Source organism: Dama dama, chromosome 17 (genome assembly GCF_033118175.1).
Source record: "Dama dama isolate Ldn47 chromosome 17, ASM3311817v1, whole genome shotgun sequence".
Classification (NCBI taxonomy): domain Eukaryota; kingdom Metazoa; phylum Chordata; class Mammalia; order Artiodactyla; family Cervidae; genus Dama; species Dama dama.
This window is the reverse complement of record NC_083697.1, coordinates 28,855,389-28,875,432: the sequence shown is the minus strand read 5'-3', so window position 1 is coordinate 28,875,432 and position 20,044 is coordinate 28,855,389. Positions and strand designations below refer to the sequence as shown.

The 20,044-nt window shown below is 39.2% G+C and overlaps 1 protein-coding gene across 2 annotated transcripts in view; it reads left to right on the top strand.

The window, feature by feature from the left end:
- Positions 1-375: 375 nt before the first annotated feature.
- Positions 376-20,044, top strand: part of NFKB1 (nuclear factor kappa B subunit 1) — a 122,069-nt gene continuing 102,400 nt past the window's right edge. For both annotated transcript variants that reach the window (XM_061164321.1, XM_061164320.1), the window contains exon 1: positions 376-504. The gene's annotated coding sequence lies outside the window, so the exon portion shown is untranslated. The remainder of the gene's footprint in view (positions 505-20,044) is intronic.

The following is a 20,044-nucleotide window of genomic DNA, read 5'->3' as shown; positions in this document are numbered from 1 at the left end:
TTCCAGCCAGGAAGTGAGAGAGTGAGCGAGAGAGAAAGAGAGAGAAGTGCACCAGCGAGCCGGGGCAGGAAGAGGAGGTTTCGCCACCGGTGCGGCCCGGCGACGCGCTGACAGCTTCCCCTGCCCTTCCCGTCGGTCGGGCCTCTCGCCGCCGCCGCCGCCCTCGGCCTGCGCGCAGCCGCCGGCCCGGCCCCGAGAGCCCAGCGCAGCCCAGGCCGGAGCCGCCGCGGCCGGGAAGGCGGCGACGCCGCGGCCCCGCAACCCCGCGCCCTGCGCTCCCTCCTCCCGCGCTGCGGACATGGCGCGGCGCTGACTGGCCCGGCGAGACCGCGCGCCCGCCCGCCTGCCTGCCTGCCGGCCCGGACCCAAGCCGGCCCACCCAGCACCCGGACCCGCTCCGGCTCCGGCCGGCCGCCGCCTCTCCCTTCCCCGGCCCCCAGGCCCGCGCCGCCCCGGAGCGGGAGCCACAGGCGCAGGGAGGCCGACCGCGGACCTGCCAGCAGGGTAAGCCGAACTCGGGCCAGTGGGGGCCGCGCGGGCCCGGCTCCCGCCACCCGCCCGCCCCGCACCCCTCCAGCCCCGCTCGGACTTCCTCATTCCTGCGCTAACCGCTCGGCTAGACCGGAGGGGCAGGTTGACAGTGGTGGAGAGGCGCATGGGCTCGGCCAGCCGGGGGCCCGGCACATCCGGACTGAGCACGGCCGCTCGGCCGGAGGGCCGCGGCTGCTCGGCCGGGCAGTTACTTCTCCTCTGTCCCTCCGCCCGGCGGGAACGGGACGCGGAGGGGAACTCGGGGCAACTTTTCTTTTTTATACTCACCCCCCGCTCCCTGCCGGGGGTTGGCTTGAGGATTGAGGTGCGCTTGGGCGCGGAGGAGAGAGGGGAAGGTGGTTGGTGCAGTGCCGAACCAGATTTCACCTAAGGGCGTTTCATGAAATGAAAGCAGAAGTGCATGTCAGTCCTTTCAGCCGGGAAAGCCCTCCCCGGCTCCCCCAGATTGATCGGACAGCCTTATTCCTGAACTCCTCCTTCCGAAAGAAGCCCCCAGTTCCCTCGCATTCTCTCACACACCACCCCACCCACAGCCAGGACAGAATATATTTACCTACTATAGGACCTGTGTGTACCTTTCAAAAAGCAAGGCGGGCCTGGTACTGATCCTACAGGGACTGGCATTTGAAAGCGAAATACCCACTTAGGACACTTTTGAGACAGTCTGATTATGTAAAACACTCGGACCGTGTGTTATGCGTGACTTCTCAAACAAAAATGATATAAACAAAGCTATTATGACATTTTAAAATAATACATTTTAAAAAGAGCTGAGTTTTGGTATACATTTTTGATAAAGATGTCAAAATATTATCTTTCTCATCGTCAGAACTCGTCGGTAGACGTGCTGTTCTGAGCATACAGATGACTGCAGTAGACCGTGTATCTGGAAATGCAGAGTAGTTTGGCCAATAGAGTAAATGTTCAGATTGTGTGCTCTTAGTCCATAGGTTGAACAGTAATGAAATTGCCGGGAGTGTTGTTTGAAAATCAATGCTAGGTAAAATTTCTCGTTAATTTACCGTAGTAAATTAGGAGAGTTGTTTGTAGGATGATTGGTTGGTTGGTTGACCTTGTTGATTATCAAGATTTAAGATCTTTTCATGGACTTTGTTAAGTAGGGTTTTTCAGCATTGCAGTTAACTAAATAACTTTATTTAACTTAAGGATTTTGTTTTAAAGCCCGTAATCTGCGAAAATGACTATGGTATTACTAAAACATTTAGTAACTCTGGCATAGAAATGGCTCCTCTGCAAACTAATGATCTTTGGTAAACACTGAAGTTTAGGATTGAGGTATTCAGTGCTTATTTTTCTCGCAAAATACCTCAAGTGAATATTCCTGAATAGTTTAAATTGTGTTTGTGTTTGCTAGAACTTTTAAAGGGGATCTGATTAAAATAAAGCCCTCAGCTGAAGCATGTTGTTTTCCTGATTTTAACATTGTGCTTTCTAGAGATGAATCCTTTTACTGTTTGATGCGCTAAAGAAATCATGTAAATAACTTAAAGCAAAGCATTTTTTTGAGCTTGTGAACTTCAGAAGATAGGAAAGAGAGATTGATCATGTAATTAAATTGCTAAAGTGAGAAGAACATATATAGCAAACAGATCTCCTGAATTTACTTATCCATATTGACATACCTGCAACTCCTCAAAGCCCTCTGGAGCTTATTTAGATAAAATGTCTTCCTAAGCCACGGCCTACTGGGCAAATGTGAACACAAAGAAAGACTCATTATGTGTAGATTTAATGCTGGCAGTGAAATACTGCTTGCTGTGAACAGAAAACCACTTCTAACTTTGAAAGACTTTTTCGGGAAAATGCTATAATCCAATTAGGGGTTGGTGGCATTTGAAAATCTGTTACCTTTGTTTTAAGCTTTCAGTTTTATCTTATGTCCTGCAGCTGGCATTTACATGGGCTGAATAAACGCCCCTGTTTTTCAAACTCGTTAGTAAATACTGGAGTATAGGTACAAAAATAGTTGTTCCCCTTTGTAAGCACTCCTTTGATCTTTGCACTTCCTTCTTCTACCTCTTAAACAAGATCATCTGTAATGACTGAGTTGCCCTTAATGAAAGCTCAATTGGTCTGAAATAGGCAGAATTTTAGATTTAGTGATCACAGTCCTCATATTTCTCTTGTTATGTTCCTTGGAACAAATTGACACTAGTTGAGAAACTGGTATCTATGGAGCTTGTTTTTACTACTACTTTCAGACTTCCAGATAAATGATGAAGAAAGTTACTACCTTAACTTAACTTTCAGGGATTGCTCATTGTGGTAGATGGAAGGCCCCGATAAGGAATTGGCAGCTACAGGAATCTTGGACTATCATTCAATCAGCAAGCCCTTATTTTTACCTAATTTATGAGAGGTATTCCCCTGTTCAGAAGAAGTGAAAGTTCTGGCTTCTGGGGGAAGTGGTTACTTCATAACCTTCAATTAGTTTGAACTTGGGAGAAGTAAGAACAGTAGTTGATATTTTGAAACAATACATTTAAAAAATGATATCTGAGTTTCTGTATAGATTTTTTATAAAGTAGTCAAAATGTCTTTTTCAGAACTTATTAGTAGAAGTGCTGTTCTGAGCATAGAAATGACTGCTGTAGAAAGTGTATGTGGAAATGCAGAGAAATTTAACCAGTAAGAGGGAATATTCAGGTAATGCTCTTCTAGTCTACATATTAACTAGGAAACACATTAACAAGAGTGGATACTTAAGAATCAATGGCTATGCAAAATTTTTATTCCCCTTTTAGTAGGGAGGTTGTTTTCTTTGACTGATTGGTTTTCTGTTTATACTATAAATCATATAAAGGTGGCATGATTTATGTTTTAAGAAGAGAAGGAGGAAGGGAAAGAACAGAATTTTCAGGCTGGGGGACACTTTTAAATGTGCTGCTGCTGTATCTACATTTGTGTCTGATCAGAGTTAATTGACGGCTGCTGCTTGGTGACCAGAAAACCACATTGAAGCAGTTTACCCTGCGTTCTGGGAATGACTTCTCATTTGCTGTCTTGTATCTCCCATAAATACTAAATTCCCCTAGAGTGTTCTTAGAGGTGAACAAATAAGTCATCAGAAACATACTTAGTTGACCCTGTCACTGCTTAGGAGACTGAGAGTTTTAAAGATAGAGGTATTCATTCATGTTCAGAGAGGAAAGTTGGGACTTGCGACATAGTTTAGCAAGTCAGTTTAGTTTCTTAAGCATGATTTTTGTTTTTCCCTTTTAAAAAAGATTAATATTTGCAACCAGATAATCTAGTGGAGTTAGTAGTTAAGATAATATTACCAAGACACTTATCTTGGCAATATTTCATTAATTAGTATCCAGTGCCTCTCTGTTAGATGAAAAAAAGTAACATTCTTTTCACAATGATGACATTGTTTCATACCTTTGGTGTCTGTTGTTCTAGTGAGGGCTCCTGAATGCAAATTAATATGCTTTTATATTTTCAGGTGAAGTTGGTAGACCTACTCTTGAACATCAACTAATAGCTTAGAAAATAAGTTGTAAAGTGAAATCTTATTGCTTGACTAAAATTAAACCTAAGCAGTTTTACACAACAGTGATACACAGTTTGATTTGTTAAAGAGTATATAGACTCTTCAAGATTGTAGATTATGGATAAAAATATTTGTTACATTTAGAATATTAGTCCTAAAAACATCATTGTATTTAAAAATTTTAACATTGTATTTTAAATTTTAAAAATAAATTAGTTTTTTATTATTCTCTTGTATTTTTTACAGTAACTGATTGATTTAATTATCAGTACTACAAGTTTCAGCTGCATTAATTTCTTGCCTATTTGACATTAGAATAATGAAACAGATGGTTTAAGTCCCCATTACAAATTGGCTTTTTACTTTTCATTTACATTCTCATCATTAGGCCAAAAATCTTACAATCAGCTTTTATTCTGACCCATATGGGGTACTTTTTAATAAATTATTGTTCTAGTGAATTTCAGATGCTCTTTGAATATGAATATTTAGGCATTTAGGAAGCAAGAACTAGTTTTTTACTTCTTCCCAGAATGCAAGGTAAACTAGTATAATTTTTGTTCTTTGCAGAAAACGGCTGCCTTTTTTTAAAGCAAACAAAATGGAGCAAAACTTATGGGATTCTTTCATTCAACAAATAGTTGTTGAGCGCTTTCTATGTACCAATAAGTGCAAAGTGTCAGATATTTGCCAGTATAGATTGGATATAATTTCTTTTTAGTTGGAACTGTGGAATTTTGATTTTCTCAGATAGTTATTTTCCTCTCCTTTTAAAGAATAAGACATAAAGAATTTTACAAAAGCTCCGTCAGTCAGAATTTTCTTTTTCATAACTTCTGGGCATAAACAAAACACAGAGCTGTAATGTTGTCACAGTCTTCACTGGGGTAGTCAAAAATTATATGGACAGTTCAGACATTTCCTACTGGAAAATAAAACTTTGGAATTTTCTTAGATTTAAGCCTTTTGATACCTGAGATTCATTACATTAGTGCTTGTACATGAGATTTTTCTTTTTTGCTAACTTGAACTAAAAAAAATACAAAACCTATATAAAGTTAAGCATACATCTATAGTAAGAGTTGAGTTAACATTAAGAAAGTAATTGCTAAAATGAACTTTGCCAAAATAATTATTTTACAAAATTATCATTTTTATTACTATCTATTGTGTACTTTTACTAAACACATCAAACTATATTTCAGTGTCAGGGCAAATGTATCCTTCATTTTTATCTCCAGAAATCAATTCTAATGATATTAAGCTTGAAAGAATAAAAATTAAAAGTGATGACAGATTCCCTAATCTGTCTATTCATTGGTTCTAGGTTCAAGCCTGCATGCAGTTCGTTTGAACAGCTTAATTGTCTTGGAAAATATGTCTTCCAAGACAAGAATTTTAGGAATGGAGAAAATGACTCTTTTTTTTCTTTAGTGTTTTAACCTGAATCCCTGACTCCTGTTTTATTGATGTTTTAAGAACTTTGTCTCCTAGTTCTTAACTTAGATGTAGGTTTATTTTCTAAGTTAACCATTTATTGGTGTTTGATCATTAAGACTTATAAAGAATGTATTTTTCTTTTAAATGGGGGCTAGGTGTGGTCCTGAGGTCAGAAGAAAAGAATCCCTAAAAATGTATAGCATCTGGTGTGATGCTCTTGATATAATATAAACACCTGTGTGACTTATAAAGTTAAAGACAATATGGAAGGATGGAAGGAGGATGATTGGCTGTTCATACAGAGGACATTTAAAGTAGGAAAAAACATGAAGTTAAAGAATAAAAGTTAAATTTAATGTTGAAAACTTTGGCTAAAACAAAAGATAATGAAAGCATAGATAAAGTTTTGGGGAGAATCCTCTACGAAATTAGATCTTGAACTTTATTTTTTACTTAAATGTGAAAAATAAAAATCTAGAAAGTGACTCAGAATTACAGAGAAAAGGATAAATTCTGTATACTATGGATGAGAAGAGGAAGGTCAGAATGAAAGGAAGGAGGGAAAGGTTGTCCTTGAATAGAACTTTTTTGTAGATATTTCACTGTGGCTTATCCTCCTTTTGATTAATTGAAATCAATGGTCATTTCTCCCACATTCTGAAGTCAGTTGTGTTAAGCAGACCTCAGTACATGTGAGATGTTAAAATCAAAAGCATGGTATTTGACAACAGATAATTGTACTTCCTTGCTCCCATGCTATATCATACCATTCATTTGATATAATGCCTTTATGATTTCTCCATGTGTTTACCCAGTTTCCCATTTTAGACATTTAACTAAATGTAACAAGCACAGCTTGGGACATTTTAATATTTCCTGACTGTTTTAAAACATTGCCTTATCAGTCATTTACCTTGAAGTTCTTTTTTATGATGGGCAGGAAAAGTTTCCAATTTCTCTTAGAAAGTCTACCATAATGGTCAAATAGGCATTAGTCCAAGTTGAAATAGATTCGTAATGGGGGTGGGTTGGGGAGCAAGTGGCAGTTGTGCTATACTTACAAAAAATGTGTTAAACTGAAGGAGTCCATTCATTCAAGGCAGGCCACAGAAGATAATTTTATTGCTGAGGCAGTCAAGTATCATTACATGGATGTCCCCATCCATATGCCAATATCAAATTATCATCATTCCCACCCACCAAATTGCTTTTCCCAGCACATTAGGGAATACAGTTGTTGGCCCACTATGGCCCACTCAGTAGGTTTCCCATGCCAGAAATCTAGGAACCCATTCTTCATGAACACTCACTCATTTCTTCCAGTACATCACCAAATTCTATCAATTCAGCCTCCTCTCATCTCCAGAATTCATCCCTTCCTCATTGAATCTCTAGCTTTCTTTTTTTTTTTTTTTTTTTTGCATTGTCTCCTGGTGCATAATCTCCTGCTTCTAGTCCATCCTTCATTTCAGCATAAAAGTCAGCTTTCTAAAGGGCAAGTCTGATCATATCACAATCTTTGTATTTCTGAAATGAATCTCCATTGTCTTCACAAGCTGATTCCTGCACTTCTCAGCTCAAAACCCTACTGCTCACCCATCCTCTGCTTCTCAAGTCCCCCGGATCACTTTTCAGTTCCTGTCCACCATGTTTTCTCACTTTGGAGGCCTCTGCATATGCACTCGTTGGGTGAGGAGTGTCCTTTCCTTCCTAGCCATTGCACTCACTACGCAGCCTTCAGGCACATGTACACATCACCATTTCTCGGTCCCTTCTCTATCCATTCTCCCTGACTTCCCCATAAAGACTTTTGTGCTCCCAGTCCATGGACTCTTGGCTTCCTATACTTTCTAGACAGAAGATATCTTGACAGCAGGGATTTCATCTTGCTTTTTATGTGCACAGTGCTCGGTAAGTTTGCTGAATGAATAAGTAAATAACTGGACAAAATATTGGTAGGCTGCTATTGATAAGCTCTGTGACTTGGGGCAAATTAATTTCTCTGGGCCTCATTTTCTCTCTTCAAAAGAAAAAAAGAGAAAGGTTAGACTAAGCATCTCCCTCTGAAATTATTTTTTTCTTATAATAGTACTGTTGGAAGATTTCAGATTTTCTTGCCTTATTGAGATAGGTCAACTTAAGGAAGATGCACATGAGAAGGTACAAAGACAATTATTGATTATCATATGAGGATAATAAGAGGAGCTCTCTATTTTTGTATTCTGAGTTATCATTTATGGTCCCAGTCCAGCTTCTTCCTGACATTCATGTGTTCTGGAGTTGCATCTTTTTGTTGTTAATTATTCTTTACTCAATGTTCATATTGCCAAAGAAATTGAAGGCAAACATGATACAGAAATTGAATGTAAAATTCAGTATTTTGATTCTGAATTGGTTCAAGGTCTCACTAATTATAACTATATTTGGAGGAAGAAGATAGGTAAGTGGTAGTGGTATGAGCTGAGTCCTCATCTTTCATAGCAAGGCCACAATGTCTAAACTTGATCAACTAAGAAAAAAGATATAAGCATAGTGTTTGGAGATATGAAAAGAACACCCAGGAAAACCAAAAAGAGGAAGTTAAGAGTGTTGAAAAGTTAATCATGCTGAAAAAGAACCTTTGCTTTTTATATAAGCTCTTCCACTTGTGTGTTGTAGAATTTCTTTTTAACCATTAATTCTTTTGAATATATCTTGAGTCCTTCCTATGTGCCAGGTACACTGGGAATGTAATGTTGGACAAGACAAATACATTATTTCATGGAGCTTATTAGATCATGTAATGTTTTCATTTAAAATTTTTTCTTTTTATAATAGCTTTTAAAAACTGGGGAAATCGCATAACTAAGAGACTGCCCAAGTCACAAAGGTATGACTTTAATGAATTATCTCAAAGTGAACACATTTAATGTTAAATAGAACATTACCAGCACGCCAAAAGCCCCCTTTCTGCTCCTTCTTAGTCAAGATTCCTTCCCTTCACTCTCATTTAAAAGGTTTCATTAACAACTGTTGGATTACATATGTGTTGATTCCATGACTCATTCATCCACATACAATTGAGAGTTGACTGAATGATTTCATTACTTCCAGGTGCTAACAGTGAGATTCATAAAAGTTGAGTTCTCCTATGGTTAAAAGCCCTAAAGGCAGTTCATTTCAGATTTTCCTCACTAAACAACATATATAAATAAAAACATAAAATAAATCACATTTTCACACTAACTTGTCAATTATGAGTTTGAGTAAATATTTTGTTTATTGCCATGTATTCAAGATCACTGACAAAGAGACATGAGAGAAAGAAATATTTGCATCAGATCTTTTCAGACATAGAAGACAGGGTGGTTAACCTTTTTCCCCCCGCTCACTTTATACACTGACATCTGCATATATTGAAGCGTTTATCTACGGGAGTGGTCATTGTGAAAAGGCCTTCATATCAAGACTCTGGAAGTGAACAGTCCTCTGTATAAGGCCTGATTTTGGTGCCTGCAAATCATTATGTGTATGTATTTGGAAGGTGGTTATGATTTTTTTCTTTGAGGAAACCATTTTCTCCCTCTAGGACAGTTGTCACCATATGCAAAGAAGCAAGTATTGCTGGTTCACATGATGAATCCTTTTCTCTTAAAACATAAAGGACATATTTTTATTGATATTGGAGAATTAGTAAAAAATGAAAATCCAAACTAAAGTTATCAGACTTAAGAGAATGTGATCCGTTTCTCTATATTTGATCAAAAGAATATTTTTAATGTCTTAGGAATTCCCTGGCGGTCCAGTGGTTAGGGCTCCATGCTTCCACAGCAGGCAGGCACTGGTTTGATCCCTTGTCTCCCTAGTTGTGGAACTAAGAACCCACATGCCACACAGCGTGGCAAAAAAAATAAAAAACAACATTAATCTCTAATTCATAATCCGTGAAGTCTCCTCCTTCTCAATTTGAAAATATAAATACTCCATAACAGTACTCAAGACAAAGACCATATATGAAATTAAAATTTAGTCATATTCTATTTTTATTATGATTTTAGTTTTTTAGAGCAGTTTAAGGTTTACAGCAAAATTGAGGGGAAAAACAGGGATTTACCATATACTGCCTGTCCCACACATGCATAGCTTCCCCCATAATCAGTGTTTCCTACCACAGCAGTGTATTTGTTGCAACTGATGAACCAACATTAATATATCATAACCACCCAAAGTCCAAAGTTTACATTATGGTTCATTCTTGGTGTTGTGCATTCTGTGGGTTTGGACAGGTGTATAATTACAAGTGTCCATTCAGAAAACTAAGATCATGGCATCTGGTCCCATCACTTCATGGGAAATAGATGGGGAAACAGAGGAAGCAGTGTCAGACTTTATATTTTTGGGCTCCAAAATCACTGCAGATGGTGATTGCAGCCAGGAAATTAAAAGACGCTTACTCCTTGGAAGGAAAGTTACGACCAACCTAGACAGCATATTAAAAAGCAGAGACATTACTTTGCCAACAGAGGTCCATCTAGTCAAAGCTATGGTATTTCCAGTGGTCACATATGGATGTGAGAGTTGGACTGTGAAGAAAGCTGAGTGCCGAAAAATTGATGCTTTTAAACTGTGGTGTTGGAGAAGACTCTTGAGAGTCCCTTGGACTGCAAGGAGATCCAGCCAGTCCATCCTAAAGGAGATCAGTCCTGGGTGTTCATTGCAAGGACTGATGCTGAAGCTGAAACTCCAATACTTTGGCCACCTCACGTGAAGAGTTGACTCACTGGGAAAGACCCTGATGCTGGGATTTGGGGGCAGGAGGAGAAGGGGATGACAGAGGATGAGATGGCTGGATGGCATCACCGACTCGATGGACATGAGTTTGGGTAATCTCCGGGAGTTGGTGATGGACAGGGAGGCCTGGCGTGCTGCGGTTCATGGGGTCGCAAAGAATCAGACACGACTGAGCGACTGAACTGAACTGAACGGAATCATCGTGGTATCATACAAGTGTATATATTTCACTGTCCTAAGAAGCCTCTGTGCTCTGTCTCGTCATGCATACTCCACCCCATCATACTCTAGTTTCAGGGAGGAAAAAATCTGTAGAAATAGAAATGTAGAAGCAAAAAGTGCAGAACAAAGTCCAGTAAGTCAAATCCCTTTTTGATGCCACCTGTATGAAAGACCATAAACTTTGAGTAAGTATATTCAATTGTTTTTTTTTCCCCCAATTATTTTTATTAGTTGAAGGCTAATTACTTTACAATATCCAATTGGTTTTAATGGGGAAATGGAAGGCAGCAATATTCCATGAGTGACTTCAGTTATAACATGTAAGGTTTTAGATAATTTACGATAATTTTTAGAGAACTTCTCTAGCTACTCAAATTTATTTTCACCAGATTTCTATTCTGCTATAGTGCAAACATAAAGAAATGTTACTTAGAATGGAATCTGCCATTTGAAATGTGCTTAGTCACTCAGTTGTGTCTGACACTTTTGTGACCCCATGGACTGTAGCCTACCAGGCTCCTCTGTCCATGGGGATTCTCCAGGCAAGAATACTGGAGTGGGCTGCCATGCCCTCCTCCAGCCATTTGATATACCTGACATTTAATTATAATATTCAAAAATGTCCAAAACATTTTTGATCCTATAAATTTCAGTCATTTATGATTAAGAAATCACCATAGGCAAAGATAAGTTTTTTATAGAAAGCGTTGGAATTTGTTCTAATCACTTCTCTCAGAAAATCCTGTCCCCCATGATTGCAGTGGACAAGATACAGCAAAAATTTAGATGCTTCTTTCATACAGAGGAATGAGGTTGTATTTACTATGCTTATTGATTCTAAGGCACACCTCCAATTTAACATCTTGACTTAATCATATATGTTTGAGGATTTTCTAGATATCTTCCTATTCTTAGTTTTTAACTTAATTTCATTGTGTTTGAATAATATACTTTGTGTACTTCTTTGAAATTTATCAAGACTTGTTTTATGATCCAACATATAGTTTCTCTTGGTGAATGTTCCATGTGCACTTGAATGTATATTCTGCAGTCATTTGTTGAATGTTCTATACTGTATATATGCACTTAGTTTAATTCAGCTCAAGGTGGTGTTCCTAAATTTTCTATGAAAATTACTGATGTTCTCTTGATTTGCTTTTATCAGTTACCGAGAGAAGAGTGTTAAAAATCTTAGCTATAATTGTAGATATTTCCATTTCTTCTTTTAGTCCTGCCACTTTTTACTTCATATATCTTGAAGCTCTGTGAATATGTACATATACATTACAATATTATTTCTCAATGATGATCTGACTCTTCATTTTATGAAATGTTCCTCTTTGTTCCTGGTAGTCATTCTTCTCTTGAAGTCTACTGTATATGATATTTTAATACAACCTGCTTTCTTGCATTTAGTATTTCCATGGTGTAACTGGCGTAACTTGTACTTTTAAACTCAGTCTTTAATATTGAAGTGTAATTCTTTTTAATTTTTTTAAATTGGAGGATAATTGCTTTACAGTATTGTGTTGGCTTTTGCCACACAACAACATGAATCAGCCGCAAGTACATATGTGTCTCCTCACTCCATTGCACCCCTCTAGGCTTTCATAGAGCACCGGGCTGAGCTCCCTGATCCTAGACAGCAGCTTCCCATTAGCAATCTGTGTTACACATGGCTGTGTGTATATGTGTTAGTGCTACTCTCAAGTCATCCCACCATCCCCTTCCCCCATTGTGTCCAAAGTCTGTTCTCTAGGTCTGCATCTCTCCTTCTGTCCTGCACCTAGGTTCATCAGGACCGTTTTTCTATATTCCATATATATGTGTTAATATACAAAATTTGTTTTTGTCTTTCCAACTTACTTCACTGTGTATAACAGGCTCTAGGCTCATCTACCTCGCTAGAACTGACTCAAATGCATTCCTTCTTATGGCTGAGTAATATTCCATTTTGGTATATGTGTACTACAACTTCTTTATTCATTCATCTGCTTGTGGACATCTAAGTTGTTTCCATGTCCTAGCTGTTGTAAATTGTGCTGCTGTAATTCTCATGCAAACTTATACCTGAGTCTTGCTTTTGTGTCCAACAGTCAATCTCTGTTTTTGTATTGTTGACTCCAGTCTATTTCTATTTAATGTAATTTTTGACATGGTTGGGCTTAAGTCTGTTGTCTCGATAATTGTTATCCATTTGTGCCATCTGTTCTTCATTCTCTTTTTCCTCCTTTCCTACCATCTTTTGAATAAATCAGGGTTACTTTTAAAGTTCCATTTTTATCTCCTTCATTGGCTATTTTTTAAGCGGTTGCTTTAGGGATTATAATATGAATTCTTGAGTCTACCATGAATTAATACTGTAACATGTCATACATAATGTAAGAATTTGATAGTGGTTTACTTCCATTTGTCCTCTTCCCTTCTCTGTTGTTATACCGTTTACTTTTGCAAAGGTTATAAACCCCAGAATGTAGTGTTTCTTTTGAATAACAAACAAGAAAAAGTCTTATCCTTACCCATCTATTATGCACCTCTGGTGTTTTTTATTCTTCCACGTAGGTCCAGGTTTCTGTCTGGTACCATTTCCCTTCAGCATGAAGCACTTTCTTTAACATCTTTTAGCAGACCTGCTGACGACAGATTTTCTCAGCTCTTGTTTATTTGAAAAATGTCAATTTCACTTTTTATTTTTAAAGGATATTTTTGCTGAATATAGAATTTTTCACTGATTTGGTTTTTTCCTTTCAGCACTTTCATCATTGTTTCTGACGAGAAGTCAGCTATCATACTTAACCATTGTTCCCTCTTGTCCCTGTATATTTTTAGGATTTTTTGTATCATTAGTTGTTAACAGTTTGACTGTAACATGACTGACCATGGTTTTATTTGTGTTTATCCAACATGGGGTTTTTAAGATTCTTGAATTGTGGATTCATTTGTTTTTTTTTAAATCAAGTTTGCAAAACTCTCCACCATTATTCAAATAGTTTTTCTCTCTTTTTTCTTATTCTGGGACTCTAAATTACACATATATATGACCACTTCATGTTGTCTCATAATTCACTGAAAGTGTTTTTTTCTGCTTTTTTTAATCTATGCTTCACTTTGACTAGCTTTTTATTGACCATTATTCAGGTTTATTGATTCTTTCTTCTACATTGCTCAATATTCTAATTCCACTTAGTGAAACTTCATTTCAGTCTAGGATTTTATTGATCGTTTTTCTGTTTTAATAGTTTTAATTTCTATGCCAGGATCTTCTGTTTATCTACTGTATCCATGTTTCCATTTACATTCTTGCACATACTGCTGTTGGCAGTTTTAAAGGCATTGGCTGCTAATTTCATCATTTGTGTCATTTTTTTCTTCTGAGTCATATTTTCTTACTTCTTTGCATATTTTGTCATTTTTTTGTTGTACATTGTGAACACCACATTGTAGAGAGTATGGATCTTTGTTTTCATTTAAAGGTTGTTGAATTTTCTTGTAACAGGCAATAAATTTGCTCATGGATCACTGGGTTTTATTAAGATGAGTTTAGCCCTTATTCTAGGATATATCCCTTACTCTCATTGCATGGTCTTATGAGGTCATAGCTGAATGTTAAGATTGTTAAATGATCTCTCTTTCCCCTAGATGATTAGAGCTTCAGAGTCTCTCAGAAGTTCCAGGAACTTCTGGAATCTCAGTTCAGCTTATTCTTGTTCCCCCTTGTCTGGGTTTGGATCTCCAGCAGCTGTTTTTAGTAGACTTTGCAGAATCTTGTCCTGCACTAGCACAGTTTAGCATTTGGCCAATGACCAGAAGTGACTCCTATGCAGATTTATGAGCCTCTTTCTCTGTGTATCTCTCTCCTTTCTGAAACTCTGCCCAATGAGATTGCTGCTATCTATTTGGGCTCTATTTCCTTGTGTCGTAGTTTGGAACACACCCTCAGTCAAAACATGAATTTGGAGCACACCTCAAGTGTTTTCCATTCTCTTACGGTATATTGTCTCATACTGTCTCTTGTCTAGTGTCTTAAATTATTGCTTTAGGTATTTTGTGTAGCTTTTACATTTGGTTATGGCAACGAGGGAAAGTTTAGTAATTGTTTGTCTGTCATGACTGAAACCAAAAGTTCACATTTGGACAAATCTGAAATTGCACTATTTATTACCATTAATGCAAAATTAATTTTTAGAAATATTTACTAATTTGGCAATACAAAGAAGCAAAACTCTTATCTATTTTTGATGTTGTTGTTTAGTCACTAAGGCATGTTCGACTCTTGCAAGCCCTTGAACTGTAGCCCACCAGGCTCCTCCGTCCATGGGATTTCCCAGGCAAAAATACTGGAGTGGGTTGCCATTTCCTTCTCCAGGGGATCTTTTCAACCCAGGGATCAAACCTGCATCTCCTGCATTGACAGGCGGATTCTTTTACCACTGAGCCACCAGGGAAGCCCATATCTATTTTTAGGTATCTATTAAAAAAAAAAAAGATAAAGAGTAGAATAGTGTGTTGTCAAGTGTGAAGTAATCAATACACAGAAGTATTATAGCCCTTAAACATGCACTGTCGAGCTATAGTTTACAGGGGAAATGCAGGGTTTCTTGGCAAAGGTTGTATTTCAGTAGAAGCTTGAGAAGTGGGTAATATTTAAGTAGGAAAGGTGGTATTTTAGGATGCAGGGCATACTGTGAACGAAGAATACAAGCTAAAGATGATCAAGGCATTTAAAATTGTTCTGTAATTTTTTGGCTGTGCTGGGTCTTTGTTGCTCTGCGGGCTTTTCTCTAGTTGCAGTGGGCTGGGGGCGACTCCTCAGTGCTGTGCATGGGCTTCTCGTTGCCGTGGCTTCTCTTGCTGTGGAGCAGGGGCTCTAGGGCACGTGGACGTCAGTAGTTGTGGAGCACGGGCTTGGTTACTCCAAGGCATGTGGGATCTTCCTGACCAGGGATCGAACCCATGTCGCCAGCATTGGAAGGTGATTCTTTACCACTGAGCCACCAGGGGCACCCAGCAAGGCTTTTTAAAAAAATATTTGCTTATTTTTAATTGATTGATGGTTGCTTTGCAGTAGTGATTTGATTTCTGTCATACATCAACATGGATTAACTATAGGTGTACATATCCAGCAAGGCATTTTTGAATGATCAGTTCTGCCTCTCATAGAAGTTTTGGTTAGGATGTAGTGAAAGCCCTCAACCAGTCAGCATATTATATGATAAGCATTACCTCTTAAGCATTAAGACTCTGTTAAGGTGATGCTTATAGTGTGATAATGGTGAATGGCTAAGTACTTTTGACTTTGTCTTTTAAGAAATAAGGCCATAATGTGAAAGATGCTTAAGGAAGAAAAAAACACCTAAAGGAGAATGGTGGAGGCTGTCATTGTCATTCAGAGGTGAGGTGGTGAAAGTTTAACTGGAATGTAACAGTGAAAGGAATGTGGAAAGGAGGGGCAGAACAGGAAATAATACAGAGAAAAAATCAACAAAAATTGATTATTGACTGGATATGTGTGAGATAGTCAGAGGGAAAAGGAGAAAAAGTGGGCTGATTTTTGCCCCTGAGTACATGAGAGAATAATACATTGGCAAAAGCTGGAAAGCCAGGGAATGGGGCTCATTACCATAGGAATGATAAGTTGGGTGTTAGGTCGTAGCGAGTTGGGCTTCCCTAGTGGCTGAGCAATAAAGAATCCACCTGCCAATGCAGGAGACATGGGTTCGATCCCTGGGTCGGAAAAATCCCCTGGAGAAGGAAATGGGAACCCACTCCAGTATTCATTCTTGCCTGAAAATCCCATGCAAAGAGGAGCCTGGTGGGCTACAGTCCATGGGGTTGCAATAGAATCAGACACGACTTAGCAACTAAATAACAAGAAGTAGAGAGTTAAAAGGATTAAAAACATTATTAATTTGTTTTAGAATGGGTTCAGTCCCTATTTCAGGAAGATCCCCTGGAGGAGGGCATGGCAACCCACTCCAATATTCTTGCCTGGAGAATCCCATGAACAGAGGAGCCTGGTGGGCTACAGTCCATGGGGTCGCAAAGAGTCAGACACAACTGAAGCGACTTGGCACATAATGGTATCTGCTTAAAGCTGCTGCTGCTGCTGCTAAGTCGCTTCAGTCGTGTCCGACTCTGTGCGACCCCATAGACAGCAGCCCACCAGGCTCCCCTGTCCCTGGGATTCTCCAGGCAGCAGTTTATTAATATTTATATTTTGAAGGTTTTAACAGTACTAATTTTATTTCTGTTTATGCTGTGCTGGTTTTGCCTGTTGTCCTTGTTCTTTTGTTCACTTGGAAACTGAATAGGCCAACAAGTAAAATGAGTGCAAAGGGGGTGGTCTAAATAAGACCCTGATAAAGTGTAACTACCAAATCACCAAGATAATCTATCTAACCTATGCCCCACGTGGCCTCCATTTCCCATGACACTTACATCGCGTTGCTTTTGCCTGCCTTCCGACTTACTAAACTGTTGCATTAGCCTTTGCTGCATAAAAACAAAAAATCACCACAAAGCTAAGATACAAGCATTTGTTATTCCTCTCAATTAGTGAGGCTGTCCAGGTCATCTGCGGATCCCTGAAACCTTCTGGCTGCTTCGCTGGTGCTGTGTGGTCTCGGGGTCCTCAGGGCGTATGTCCCCTCACTGCTCCGTGTGTGGTCTCTTGGCCTCCAGTGGGAGGGCCCAGGCTTACTCACAGGCAGCTGTGTTTAAAGAGAGCAGAATGGTCATTGCAAGGCCTTGAAGCCTGCGTTTACAGCTCACACTTCTGTCTACTCTGTTAGTCAGAGTAAGTAATAGGCCTACCAAGACTCAAAGGATGGAGAAATAGATTTTTCCTTTTGTCAGGTGGAGCTGCAAAGAATTTTGGGTTGTTGCTTTCAATCTGCCACAACTGTCAGCTCTGTGAGTATAAGCACCGCACTTTGTACTTTGCTGTTTTTGGCAACTGACACATAGTAGGCCTAAATATTTTTTTAATGAATGACTAAATTAATGTAGGGAGGAAGCATTCAAGGAGCATTTCAATATACGTTAACTTTATACTTTCATCATACCATTAGTTAGAATGGTGTTTTCTATGGGCATGTTTCAGAGAGAATCTCTTTATTCTCCTTCTAGCCTTTGAACTTGATCAAAGGAGATGTTTAAAGCAAAACAAAGCAAAAGGCAACTACCATTTGCATTCATGTTGCCTGGTATTTTTACCTTTGTTTTTAGTTATCTCGGAAGAACTCTGTTAAGTACTGTGTGTTGTCACAATCCTGTTCCCGTTTTCAGGCTACACTAAGGGGAGACTGTCTCCAAGCTGAACATTCAGGAGACCCGGAGCTAAGATGCTGTATTAAAGTTGTGAGTCCAAGAGGAAACTCACTTCTGCCTCTTAGAAAGTGATTGAATCACAGTGGAGTCAGATTAGCTGGCATTACTCTGTCCATCTAAGGATGCCTTCCTCTCTACACACCTCCGTATTCTCATCTGGGACAGTATTTCTCAGAATTATTTTGAGAGTTACGTGAAATATGTGAAGCACTAGCTCTCATTCCATACTCACGGCAGGTACTCAGTAAAGTTTAGTTCTTTCTTCATGTGAAGCGGCGCACTGTCATGACACAATGCCATGCATCTGGGTTTCTCATCCTTGGCCCTGCTGATGTTTGGAGTTGCATATTTCTTCATCGTGAGGGGCTGTCCTGTGCATCAGAGGATGTTCAGCAGCATTTCTAATATCTACTCACTAGATACCAATAGGACCACCTGCCAGTTGTAACAGATGAAAATGTCTACAGCTATTGCCAAATGTCCCTGCAGGCAAAATGCAAACATTTTTTTCAGCAGTGATAAGGATGGGGAGGGAATGTGGCAGTATATCCATAAATGTAGGATGGGAAAGAAATGAAAACACTTATTTCTTCTCAGAGTGCCTAAAACGTTTACTGCCTGTTATTCCCATCATTTTTTATAAACATATTGTTTACTGTGCTACATAAAATGGCTAGCATTTGCTATGTGTCACTAACTGTACTAGTAAGCTTTGCATGCAGTAATAGTTGAATGTTGTGTCAGATTGGTATTCCGTTGTGAACAAGGACCTTATCTTATACCAGCTCCAAGCACAATGCATTTGTATGTACTAGGTAACTATTCTACATGTTACTTGGTCACGTTGCATCTAACTCAAACAGTAGGGAGCTGAAAATGCAATGGAGGAGTGGAAAAACAGAAAATGAGTTTCTATTTTCTGAAAATGTCAGTTCAGTTCAGTCGCTCAGTCATGTCCAACTCTGCTACCCCATGGACTGCAGCCCACCAGGCTTCCCTGCCCATCACCAACTCCTGGAGCTTACTCAGGCTCATGTCCATCGAGTTGGTGATGCCATCCAACCATCCCATCCTCTGTTGTCCCCTTCTCCTCCCGCCTTCAATCTTTCCCAGCATCATGGTCTTTACAAATGAGTCAGTTCTTCACATCTGGTGGCCAAAGTATTGGAGCTTCAGCTTCAGTATCAGTCCTTCCAATGAATATTCAGGACTGATCTCCTTTAGGATGGACTGGTTGGATCTCCTTGCAGTCCAAGGGACTCTCAAGAATCTTCTCCAGCACCACAGTTCAGAAGCACCAATTCTTCAGTGCTCAGCTTTCTTTATGGTCCAACCCTCACATCCATACATGACAACTGGAAAAACCACAGCTTTGACTAGATGGACTTTTGCTGACAAAGTAATGTCTCTGCTTTTTAATATGCTATCTAAGTTTGTCACAGCTTTTCTCCCAAGGAGCAAGCATCTTTTAATTTCATTTGTACTTACTTGTGGAGAAGGCAATGGCACCCCACTCCAGTACTCTTGCCTGGACAATCCCATGGACAGAGAAGCCTGTAGGCTGCAGTCCATGGGGTCACTAAGAGTCGGACACGACTGAGCGACTTCACTTTCACTTTTCACTTTCATGCACTGGAGAAGGAAATGGCAACCCACTCCAGTGTTCTTGCCTGGAGACTCCCAGGGACGGGGGAACCTGGTGGGCTGCCATCTATGGGGTCGCAGAGTCGGACACAACTGAAGCCACTTAGCAGCAGCAGCAGCAGTATTTACTAGGCAGTTGTACGTACTAGGTAGCTATTCTACCTGTTAATTGGTCCCATTGGACCTAACTCAAACAGTAGGGAGCTGAAAATGAAGTGGAGGAGTGGAAAAACAGAAAATGAGTTTATACAAATCTAAATGTGGTAGGACACAAATATTCATTCTTTCTCAAAAACTCAAAAAAATCAGCAATTCTAAGAAAAGTAAACTCACTACTTTCATCTTTGCTATCAATATATGATCAGAAGATATAAATAAATAGCCCCTTTAAGGTTAATTTTTTTCCTATTTATTATAGAGAAGAGTCCAGTAGTACTTAGAAGTTTTTGATTCATTCATGTTTTATGTTTTACTCAGTGTAATCATTAATTGTTAAAGATGTCAGAGTTAAACTTTAAATTCAGGACAGGGTTGTATTTTCCTTTTTTTGCCATTAAAATATGTATTTCC